The 10,701-nt window shown below is 48.5% G+C and overlaps 1 long non-coding RNA gene across 5 annotated transcripts; it reads left to right on the forward strand.

Moving 5' to 3' along the window:
* The first annotated feature begins 5,672 nt into the window (after positions 1-5,672).
* LOC119322684 lies at positions 5,673-8,965 on the forward strand. Of its 5 annotated transcripts, none has more exons than XR_005155808.1 (4): positions 5,673-6,122; positions 6,238-6,606; positions 6,729-6,801; positions 8,572-8,965. It is a non-coding gene; the product is annotated as an uncharacterized LOC119322684 (long non-coding RNA). The 5 variants fall into 5 exon arrangements; XR_005155815.1 differs by having other exon boundaries at positions 6,238-6,540; XR_005155812.1 differs by having other exon boundaries at positions 6,238-6,372; positions 6,455-6,606; positions 6,729-8,965.
* Positions 8,966-10,701: the final 1,736 nt, after the last annotated feature.

The following is a 10,701-nucleotide window of genomic DNA, read 5'->3' on the forward strand; positions in this document are numbered from 1 at the left end:
AGGGGCGCCGGAGGACGGTGACGCCGGCGGGTGAAGCACGGCTCGGCGCGGCGGCGGCGAGGACAGGCGGCGGAGGCTCGGGCGGCGCGGCCGGGAGGCGCGCGGGCCAGGGGCGTGGACGCTCGGGCCCGGCACGGCTCGGGCAGGCCGGCCGTGGGCTCCGCGGGCCAGGCGGCGGGGCACGGTGGCGGGGCCTCGTGGCGGCTCCGGGGTGGGCGCGGGCGGCGGCGCTGGACGTGTCCGACGCGGGGTGGACACGTCCGGCGGCACAAGGAGGAAGAGGCTAGGGTTTCGGGGGAATTTCATCCGCGAATTCGGGGGAGGTGGACTAATTTATAGGTAGAGGGAGCTAGGGGAGTCCAAATGGAGCATGGTTTTTGCCCACACGATTGTGATCGAACGAACGAGATTATGGATGGGAGTTTGATTTGTTTTGGGCCAATTTGGAAGGGGTGTTGGGCTGCAAAGAGAAGGAGGCTTTTATGGTTACCCGGTTAACCGTTGGAGTATCAAACGACCTCCAAATGGCCCGAAACTTGACAGGCGGTCTACCGGTGTTATACCAAGGCCACTTGGCAAGCCTCGGGCCATTCCAAGAAAGTTCAACACCCACTCACGAAGAGAGACAAAAGGGGGACGCCAGAGGGCATAGGAGCGCCGGATTGCAAAACGGACAACGGGGAAAATGCTCGGATGCATGAGACGAACACGTATGCAAAATGAAATGCACATGATGACATGACAATATTCAACACGCAAGCAAATGACATGGCAAACAACGACGAATAACTGGCAGACACCTGGCGCATCGAATCCGGGCGTTACAGTAGCCCCTGAACCAGGCTTCGATGACGATGAGTCCGACACACAGATTATCTTCAGCATTGCAAGGCGGGTTCCATCTCTGAATACTCCAAAGTAATCTTAGAACACTTGAATTGTGTCCGGCTCTGTAAGATAAATTTCACATACCACCGTAGAGAGAACAATATTTCACAAATCTAAACTGCTGACAACTCTTCACAGCGTGACAGCACACCATGGTCCGGTCATTATTCGAACCGTTTTTCACAACCAGCTCCCGCACACATCGCGAGGTGGTTTCTTTGGCACGTCTTGCCAAAGCCGAGATCATGTCCCCTTATCGCGGGATCCTCATCAATACGGGCATGGGTAACCCAACCGCGCCATCAATCGTGGCGCTTGTAAAGTGAGTGATTTTGAGAGGCAAGTGGGGAGACGCACATCCTGCACCGTCTCTATAAAGGGATAAGGATCTCCCGTTTTCACCCACGACTTCTTCCTCCTTTGCTCAACTGTTCTCGCATTCTCGAGCCCCAGCATCCAAGTTCTCACCTTCTCCATAGGACCGCAGCATGTCCGGAGCGGGAGGCAAGTGGGTGGCCTCCTCTGTCACAGAGGAGAACATTACCAAGCTCCGGGCGGCCGGATACCTGGACGAAAACATCGTGCACAGGCTTCCGACGGAGGGACAGATCACCCCCACCCCAAAGTCTCAGGAGAGAGTAGTATTTCCCCCTCATTTCGTCCGCGGACTAGGATTTCCACTCCACCCGTTCATCCGCGGGCTGATGTATTACTACGGGCTAGATTTTCACGATCTAGCCCCAAATTTCATCCTCAACATCTCGGCGTTCATGACCGTGTGCGAGGCCTTCCTCCGCATCAAGCCCCACTTCGGCATATGGCTGCAAATCTTCTGCGTGAAGCCAAAGATCGTGAGCGGCCAACAGGCGGAGTGCGGAGGCCCCATGGTGGGCAGAATGCCCAATGTTACATGGCTTGATGGCTCCTTCGTGGAGACCATGAAAGGGTGGCAATCAGGGTGGTTCTACATCACTGAGCCGCGCGACGCCAACTGGGTGGCGGCCCCCAAATTCAGATCCAGAATCCCCATGCGGCTCACTTCTTGGGAAAAGGAGGGCCTGGCCTGGGTGAACCCATGGAGCTGACCGGACTCGAGACTTGCATCAAAAGTATGAGGGACAAGAAGATCAAGCTCGTCAACGTGGTCCAGGTCATGCTTGTTTGCCGGATTCTCCCGTGTCAAAGACGGGCATTCGATATGTGGGAGTTCGATCCGGCCAAACACCAGATGCTGCTGGAACTCTTCGACACGATGCACAAAGACGTCTGGAAGGTACTATTCAAGGCCAGCGAAGTTCCTCCTCCCCTTTCCGAGGACCATGGTCTCAGCGCAAAGCGCCTCGCCAATCCGGTAAGTCCTCTGACTATCACAAGATGTTCCTTTCCCAAGTATATTTGTGGGAGGATTTTTAAGCTACCATGCTGACCAAACAGGATTGGGTGGAGATGGTAGAGCGGATTGACTGTCCGGCTCTGCTGCCTGAGGATCTAGCGGACGCACTCCTAACGAAGATGCTGCTTCTGGCACCTTACAAGGTGCAGGAGAAAAAGGCCGAAAAGAAGGCTACGGGGACCCAGAAGGGTCTTCGGCGCGAGGCCGCACCAGACGCCTCGCCAGAAGATGACGAGGCGCACTCCTCCCACGAAGGGGAGGAGAGAAAGAGGAAGGCCGCCCTAACCGAGGGGGCTGGAGGGTCCAAGAAGGCGGCCACGGGGACCAGAAAAGGTCTCCGGCGCAGGGCCCTGATAGATTCGTCATTCGAGGATGACGGGGAAGATTCATCCCCACGGAGACAGGGGAAACATGAGGAAATGCCTCCTCCCCGCACTGGAGAGCAGAAGAAAAGGAAGGACGCCCCGTCGAGGGAGGTTGGGATGCCGAAGAAGGGAAAGGCGTCCCTTCCAGATCACTCCTCTACCGCCGCTTACAGCCACGAGGAGTGGCTGCCCAGGGGCAAACCCTAGGCGCGGTCGTAAGTATCCGCATTCTGTAATGCTTTTTCATGTGACTTTGACCTGATGGTTTATAATAACGCCAAACACGTATATGCAGTCCGGCCGGGTCCAATCTCGGGGCGTCCTCTTCGCAGGAGTCTCTGAGCGAGTCGGAGATGAATTCACTCCCGGTGGCCACCTCCCCACGACCTGCGGATGACACCGAGGTGTTGTCCCGAAGGATACCAGCGCAGGGGGCGATGGTTCCGGAGACGCCCCAAGGCAAAATCCTAGACGCCGGGCACATGGGGGGTAAGACCCCCATGGATTATGCTGACGGGAGCCACAACAAGTCTGGCTCCCAACCGGTTACTGCGCCGGAGCCTCCAAAGGTTCTAGATTCCAGTAGGCAACCCCTCACGAAGGAGGGCGAGTCGGACGTGCCGATGACCTCCACCCAGTCGGGGGCATCGGATAATTTGTTGGAAGTGCTTCGAGGCACTTCCATCGACGATGAGCACCGTACTCTTATGAGTATGGTGATTGAGAAGGTTCGGTTCGCCAAGAGCGGATTGACCGAAGCCTGCACCAGCCTACTAACAGGCTTTGAGTTAAGTAATGAAAAAGTGTGAGGAAATATCACCCAATAGATAGTAGCCCCTGATACTCTGTTAGGTGTTCGGAAAGAAAAGCCAAGCAGAGGGTCAACTAAAAAACCTCAGGAATCTGATAGTACTTGTCTATGTTAACAAGCAGGCATTGCTGCTGACCGTCGCTGCGCGCACATCTGAGGTTCCGGACTCAAGCGCGACCTGGGGCGGGCCGAAGAAGAGCTCGGCCTCATGAAGAGGCAGCTTGAGGAGAACAAAGGTAAGTGAAACCCCGTCCGTGTGTCATATAGAGGAGAAAAATTGGTGATGCTAACAAAAAGCATCATGATTTTTAACAGGGACCACGACCGAAGTGGCGGCCCTGAAGAAAGCGCTATTCGCGGCTGAAGCCAAGGCGGCCACGGAGCGCACCGAGCGTGAAAAGCAAGATTCTCGGGTGGGAGAGGTACAACAAGAGCTCGAGGATTTCGGCAAGAAATTCGAATCCTTGGAGCGTGACTTCAAGACGCAGGAGTCTGAGCTTGCGAAGGCCCTCCAGAGCACGACAGACGCCAAGGCCGAAGCCCAAAAGGCCCTCCAGGAAATCCAGGAGGCCAAGCAAAAAGCAGCGGCTAAGGCATTCTTTATGCAGAGCAAGCATGTGGAGGAGACATTTTTTTACTTACACGAATTCGGAGCTCTCCAGGGGCATTCGCGGACCTGCCACGCAGCATTTTGGACGCTGCGGAGTTCTATTCTGCTGAAGAAGGGAGCTCAACGGAGAAGCTATTCTGGCCCCAATACACTGGAGCCGAACAACTGATGCCTCTAAGTGACCAACTGAAGCAATTGGTCGAACTCCACAATGCGGCTGAACAGGCCATGAAGGACCTCATAGTCCGGATGTGGCCTGGCGAGACCCTGCTCGACAACTACTTTGGCCTAATAAAGCGGATGGTGCATGCATGTCCACGGCTAGAAGTTATCAAGCAATCCTTCTGCATTAAGGGTGCCCGCCGGGCCTTTGCCCGCGCGAAGATGCATTGGGCCAAACTGGATGCTGAGAAGCTCGTGAAGGATGGACCCCCGGAGGGTAAGGAGCATCGCTACCCCGAAAAATATTATGATGGCGTTATGAAAGACGCTCGTTTTGTGGCCAATGAGTGTGCCAAGAACATAATCTTTGAGTGAATGTACTCATGTCGTCTTTGTAATATGATAACGATTTTGTTTGCGCTATATAACGCTTTGTTTGATTTAGAATATTACCTTCTCTGCGGTCGTTTATCAAAATCTAAAAGTAGGCCAGTCTTCGGCTTCCGCCCCCCGTGTAACTAGTACTGGGGTGTTCATGGAAAACCCAAACACTCTTTATCCAAATTTTTGGTCCTTTAAGGAGATGTTTAGCGCAGCGAACAAGAGAATCAAACTATGCGGCTTTATAACTCTCACTTGGCCATAGAAATCTATAATTTTAAATTTCGGCGAAGCCCCTAGTATTCGGAAGGCCGAACTGGGGCGCTATGCACGCCTAAATCGGACAAGGCCGATTCTCGCCTTAAGCGAAAGAAAATCGTTAAAGATTTTAATACCTCTCGAACAGCGACCAGCTCTCGCCGCATCATGAAGGTCAGTTTTCGGCTTTCTCTACTGAGGTGCTCGTCCGGAAGAATCGGGACACAATCGCAGTAGTTCTCCTTGCGCTACCTTAGCCGATTTAACGGAACGTAAGGTACCAAAACAAGGGAGCTGGGCTAACCCAACTATTGACCCAAGACATGATTCGGAGCTGATGCATATAGTGCTATAAGTTCGGGGTGCCACACTGTCGAAAGTGTTCGGACTTTTCTTGCCGTGTTATGGGGCTCAAAATAAAAAAGCCCCTAGCAAACTGATCGTACCAAAGTGTACGGGTGCAATATTAAATAAATATTTCAGGGAAAATATGAAGATACACTACACCACGACACCACAAGGTCGACATGCATCTGTTGGTAGAAGTGTGGATTGCCGACACTCTTTTTGTCCCAACCTATACCGACATACTGATTGTTGGTGTTGCTATACACATCTGACAATCTATCTATCGGCATTGCGTAATTATTTGCGGACGTACTATGTGTCGGCATAGGTTTCTTTAGGAATTAGATTGTGTGTCGGTGGTTCTTTGCAATGGAAAAAGTGTCGGCGTTGCTCCGTATCTGGCTCACTAATTTCCAGCCGCGCGGGCGTGGCACCACCCACGAAGCGATAACTCTAAAATTTTCGTTGTCTCCGCTTGCCCCAATCCCCCATTTCTCTCATGCACCATATACCCCCAGCGAAACCTAAGCCACAAGCCGCCCCTGCCCCCGGCCTCCGCCTTGCCGGTCGATTTGCTTGCGCCGCCGTATGCTTCATCCTCGACCTGCCTGTGGCGCCGCGACCGCCCCAGACTCTGACCTTCCTAGCGCTGCCATGGCGTCCGACCCTGACCAGCCTCGCGCCACCACCTCTCCAGACTACGACCTCCGGCCCAGATCTGTCTCTCGTCGCCCCGGCCTCCGACGGGAGGTACTCTACAGCCCGAGGGGCCACCTCGCAACCTGCAGTTCGAGGAGGCGACCTGCCATACGCTGCGAGGAGCCGCCCCACTGCCCCTCTTCGACCACCTGCGACGTCTCCCCTACCCCCTCTGTCCTACCGTGTTGCCAAATCTGCCTACAGTAGGTAACCTTCATCATTGATTCTTTTTAATATTTTTCCTCCAAAACTGTGATTTCACATTAGATCTATCTAGTTCGAACAAGTTTATGCCGGCTTGTTTGTGTTTGGGTAATTGTAGGGTGGTTTAGGAACATCTTAGGCTTGTACGGACAGGAAGGGAGCGCATGCAGCATGGTTCATAGCACAGTTTTGACCAGTTCGTCAGTGTACAAAGCAACGACCTGGACCAGTTGTCTAATCGACGGTTTCATATGTGAATTCTGATTTATATAAAATTTTGTGAGTTGTCTCCATTATTGTCTGTAAAATCATGTTCTAATATGTGTCGTTTGCAGGACAAAAGCTGACGGAAATATGATAAGAAAGTGAGGTCCTTGTGTATGATAATGGCTTGCCAATGTTGCAAAAAATAAGATCTCAGGTGAGAGCTCTTATGGAACTGAAAAAGAATACTGGAATAGGAGGAAATATAAGGGCCACTGGCGAAGTAAGTGGGTCATCACAGCCACCCAAGAAAAAGAAAACGATTGTGTGCTTGCAGTTGTATACATTCAATACTTCCTCATGATATATACCATCTGTTTCACACATATTTATGTTTTCTTCCAGTCAAAGAACGGCATGAGTGAAGCTAATGAAGGACGTAACTCATAGGAGTTTTGCTTGTGTCAGTAATTGAATGGTAAGTTTTTACAGAATGCTAATTCTCAGATGTTTATGTCTCTTCCTTTTTACTTATTTAGAACACCTTGTATATAGCAGTCTTAGCTCTGTACAAGCTACTAAACGATATAGAAAGTTGGAGTTCAAATTTATAAAATCTGACCCTGGGAACCACATTAGTACAACATATCTATTCAAGCTTGAGGTTGTTTTATTGGAACTGACCATGAGACTGTTGAAGTTACTCTTGTGGACTGGCAATGAGAAGATAGTAGCAACTGCTTGGACATGCCAAATTCCTAAAATTTTAACTCTAATGTACAGAAACATTTTACTGATTTTTACACTGAAAATTTGAGTGTTTGTTTACCGAATATTATATGTTGTGTTTTTTAACTTACACTCTGTTCCTGCAGCACATGAAAGTCACTCTTAAAGATGGTACATGCATCCTAGAAAATAACTGTCTTGTTAGTCTTGGCAAAATATTGGTATACTTACAGTACCAGTGCTGACATCTAAATTTAGTTGGCGATGTGGAAATGTGTTAGATAATTTATTGTCAGGTTTTCTTATCAATCCTTGCATTTTATATGTGTATAGCAGCACCCTCATTATCATGCAAAATAGTATCATGTTCAGACTTGATCATGGCAGCTAGGAGAAATGTATGATTTAGTACGCAAGAAAATTCCTGTGAGAAATTACTCCAAAGAAAATGCTAGCTGCTAGCATATATCTATTTTGATCACTAACTGAAAAATCTGCATATCTCTGAAAATGAAGTAATCACCTTTCCTAACACTTAGAACTTGTGTGGGATATATGACCATAAAGTGCGGTTCCTAGTAGATATAAACTAAATCTTGCTATCTTTTAAAGATCAGGCACAAAATAAATACTTGACCATTATTTTTCCGGGAAGCATATTTTAGTTCAGTGCCACAAATCAGGATTACACCCAGCTCTATTTTAGAGAAACATAGATGTTGCAGCCTGTTGCAGCATATGTTTAGTTTCAGGATTTTAACCATAGTACAACATATGCAAATCTCTACCGTATACCACATAATGTTTCATCGCATGCATGAACCGCAACACAATCAATGCCCTGTAAATTGAAATTTTTTACGATTAAATGAGTTTTTTAGGATAAAATGGATTGTTTTCATCTAAGTGCACCTCCTGATACTACATATATGATTGCTGGTACATGTATATATTTAATAGTGTGTATATGATTGTTTGCTGATTGAGTAACCTGGAATGCAAATATCTAAAATTACAGCATTTACTCCTAATGTTTGGTGCCAGATTTTAGCTATAGCAGACCGTAACATATACTGTTAAATAACTCATAGTAGACATCTGGTAATATATGTATTACCCGATCTAGCTCCTAGATGCCTAACTAGAGTGCATCTGTTATCGAGCAAAACGAGAGGCATGTGCAAGTGCACTTCATACATATATGACTGCTAGTACATGTATATTTACAAGTGCATATCTGATTATTTGCTGGTTGAGGAACTTCATATGCCAATATCTAAAATTACAATAAAATTATTCCTGATGCCTTAGAAGAGATTTGATTGCTTTATCAATGAGCGCATACATTTTTATATTAAGTCATATGATATGTTAGGTGCTAGCCTGACTTCGGCCGATGTTCGTGCTGATAAGGTTATCTTTTGTAACCTGTTTTGCGGCACATCTACTTTTTAGATCTTTGGGACCATGGCCACTCACAATTCTTATTTTCTAAGATTGCTCAAGAGTTCTTTTGCAGGGCAAATGGAAGAAAGTAGCAAGTCCACAAGTTGATCTAAGATGTTCCGGTGACTGCTTTTGTTCATAACATGGTTGACACATTTTGTTTATATGGAAGTTAATGTCAGCTTGGGGATCGAAGACTTGGTCTCTTCCATAATTTTTTTGTGGTAGTGATCAAACATTTGGTCTCTTAGGAACTTGGCCATCATATTTTGTAAGAGGCCATGACCTGAATGTTGACTTATGTATTTCCTTAATGGATGTAGCTAACTTGAGTGAAGAAAACTAACAAATCTTATATATGTTGAATAAATGCATTGATCAATGGTATCTTGTGAAGAATAGAAGAGTGCAAATGTTTGTATATGTATTGGGTACTGAACATGAAATGAATGCATTGATTAATGATATCTTGTAATGGATAGAAGAGTGCAAATGATATGTATTGGGTATTGAACATGAAATGATTATTATGAATTGCTTTCGTGTAATGTATGGTACATCTGCAATTATACTGAAATATAGGCCCCGACAGCAAGTATGTCGGTGTAAGTATTGGATGATGCATAATGTGTCGGCGTAGCACATCGTCACATGAACTATCGGCATATTAATGGGTGTCGCACCATCTGTCGCCATATCACACTATCAGACGAACTGTCGGTATATAAATGTCTGTCGGTGTAAAGATGTCTGTCGGCGTAGATCTCACCAACGGCGTCACACTTTCTGTCGATAGAGATTTATCTGTTGGGAAAGACCTTTCCCGGCAGGACTATAGGCGACAACTCCTTTTCGTCGGGAAATGTCTTTGCCGACACTAAATGTGTCGCCTCAGGTGACCTATGCCGACAGATTGTTTGACGTTGCTTTGAGTGTCGTGGTGTAGTGATAGTAGTAAGAAGTTGATGCTGTATACTATTTCCCATTATTATCTGGACAATATGTCCAGGCATATGTGTTCAAGTAATGCATTAAGCGAAGACCAACAGGACTATTTGACATGTCCTATCCAAGGGCAGGCTACATGTAGGTGTATAAAATAGGTATAATGATCATTAACATAGACCACCTGGGTATTCCATTGTGTGCAAAGCCTCTTGCCTCCTTGGTGTTCCCTCCTGTGGTGAGTCAGATGATCCGGCTCTCTGAAGGGGCTGCCCAAACGTGGGGTCCTGAAAGAAAGGAAAAAGAAAAAGGGGATGCAAGCCTCGTGGCAGCTGATTCGCATTGTAGGCCGCATTGTGATCTCGCCTCCACCCGTGCCCATGGTATTTTAAGTTCGTAATTATGTATGTGTGGCACGAATGCCGCCTGAATGGAGCTGGGGCGGAGGCCGGATTGCTAATCGAGCTCTTGGCGTGCCTGATGATCCTGCTGCAGGGTGCTCCAGACTCGCTTGACGGTGTTCGGGGTTGTCGTTGCCGAATTGGTTGTTTGTCGAAGGAGGCTGCTTTGTACTTCTGCCGCGAGGGCCGCAGTGTGCTCTTCTGTACGGAGGGAGCGAACTGTGTTTCCATTGACTGTTATAACCCCGCGAGGTCCTGGCTTCTTGAGCTTGAGGTATGCGTAGTGGGGTACCGGATTGAATCGAGCGAACGCGGTTCGTCCGAGTAGTGCATGATAGACACTACGAAAAGGGACGATATCGAAGATTAACTCTTTGCTTCGGAAGTTATTCGGAGATCCGAAGACCACTTCCAGTGTTATTGAGCCCGTACAGCGGGCCTCTACCCCTGGAATTACACCTTTAAAGGTGGTTTTGGTGGGTTTGATTCGTGATGGATCGATGCCCATTTTGCGCACTGTGTCCTGATAAAGCAGGTTCAGGCTGTTGCCACCGTCCACAAGGACTCGCGTGAGGTGGAATCCGTCGATGATTGGGTCAAGGACCAATGCGGCTGAGCCGCCATGTCGGATGCTGGTAGGATGGTCCCTACGATCGAATGTGATCGGGCAGGATGACCATGGGTTGAACTTTGGGGTGACGGGCTCCATCGCATGGATGTCCCACAGTGTACGCTTTCGTTCCCTCTTGGGAATGTGGGTGGCATAGATCATGTTTATCGTTTTCACCTAGGGGGAAATTTCTTTTGTCCCCCAGTGTTCAGACACCGGGGCTCCTCGTCATCATCGCTGTGCAGCC

Source organism: Triticum dicoccoides, chromosome 1B, assembly GCF_002162155.2.
Source record: "Triticum dicoccoides isolate Atlit2015 ecotype Zavitan chromosome 1B, WEW_v2.0, whole genome shotgun sequence".
In the NCBI taxonomy this organism is placed as follows: Eukaryota; Viridiplantae; Streptophyta; class Magnoliopsida; order Poales; family Poaceae; genus Triticum; species Triticum dicoccoides.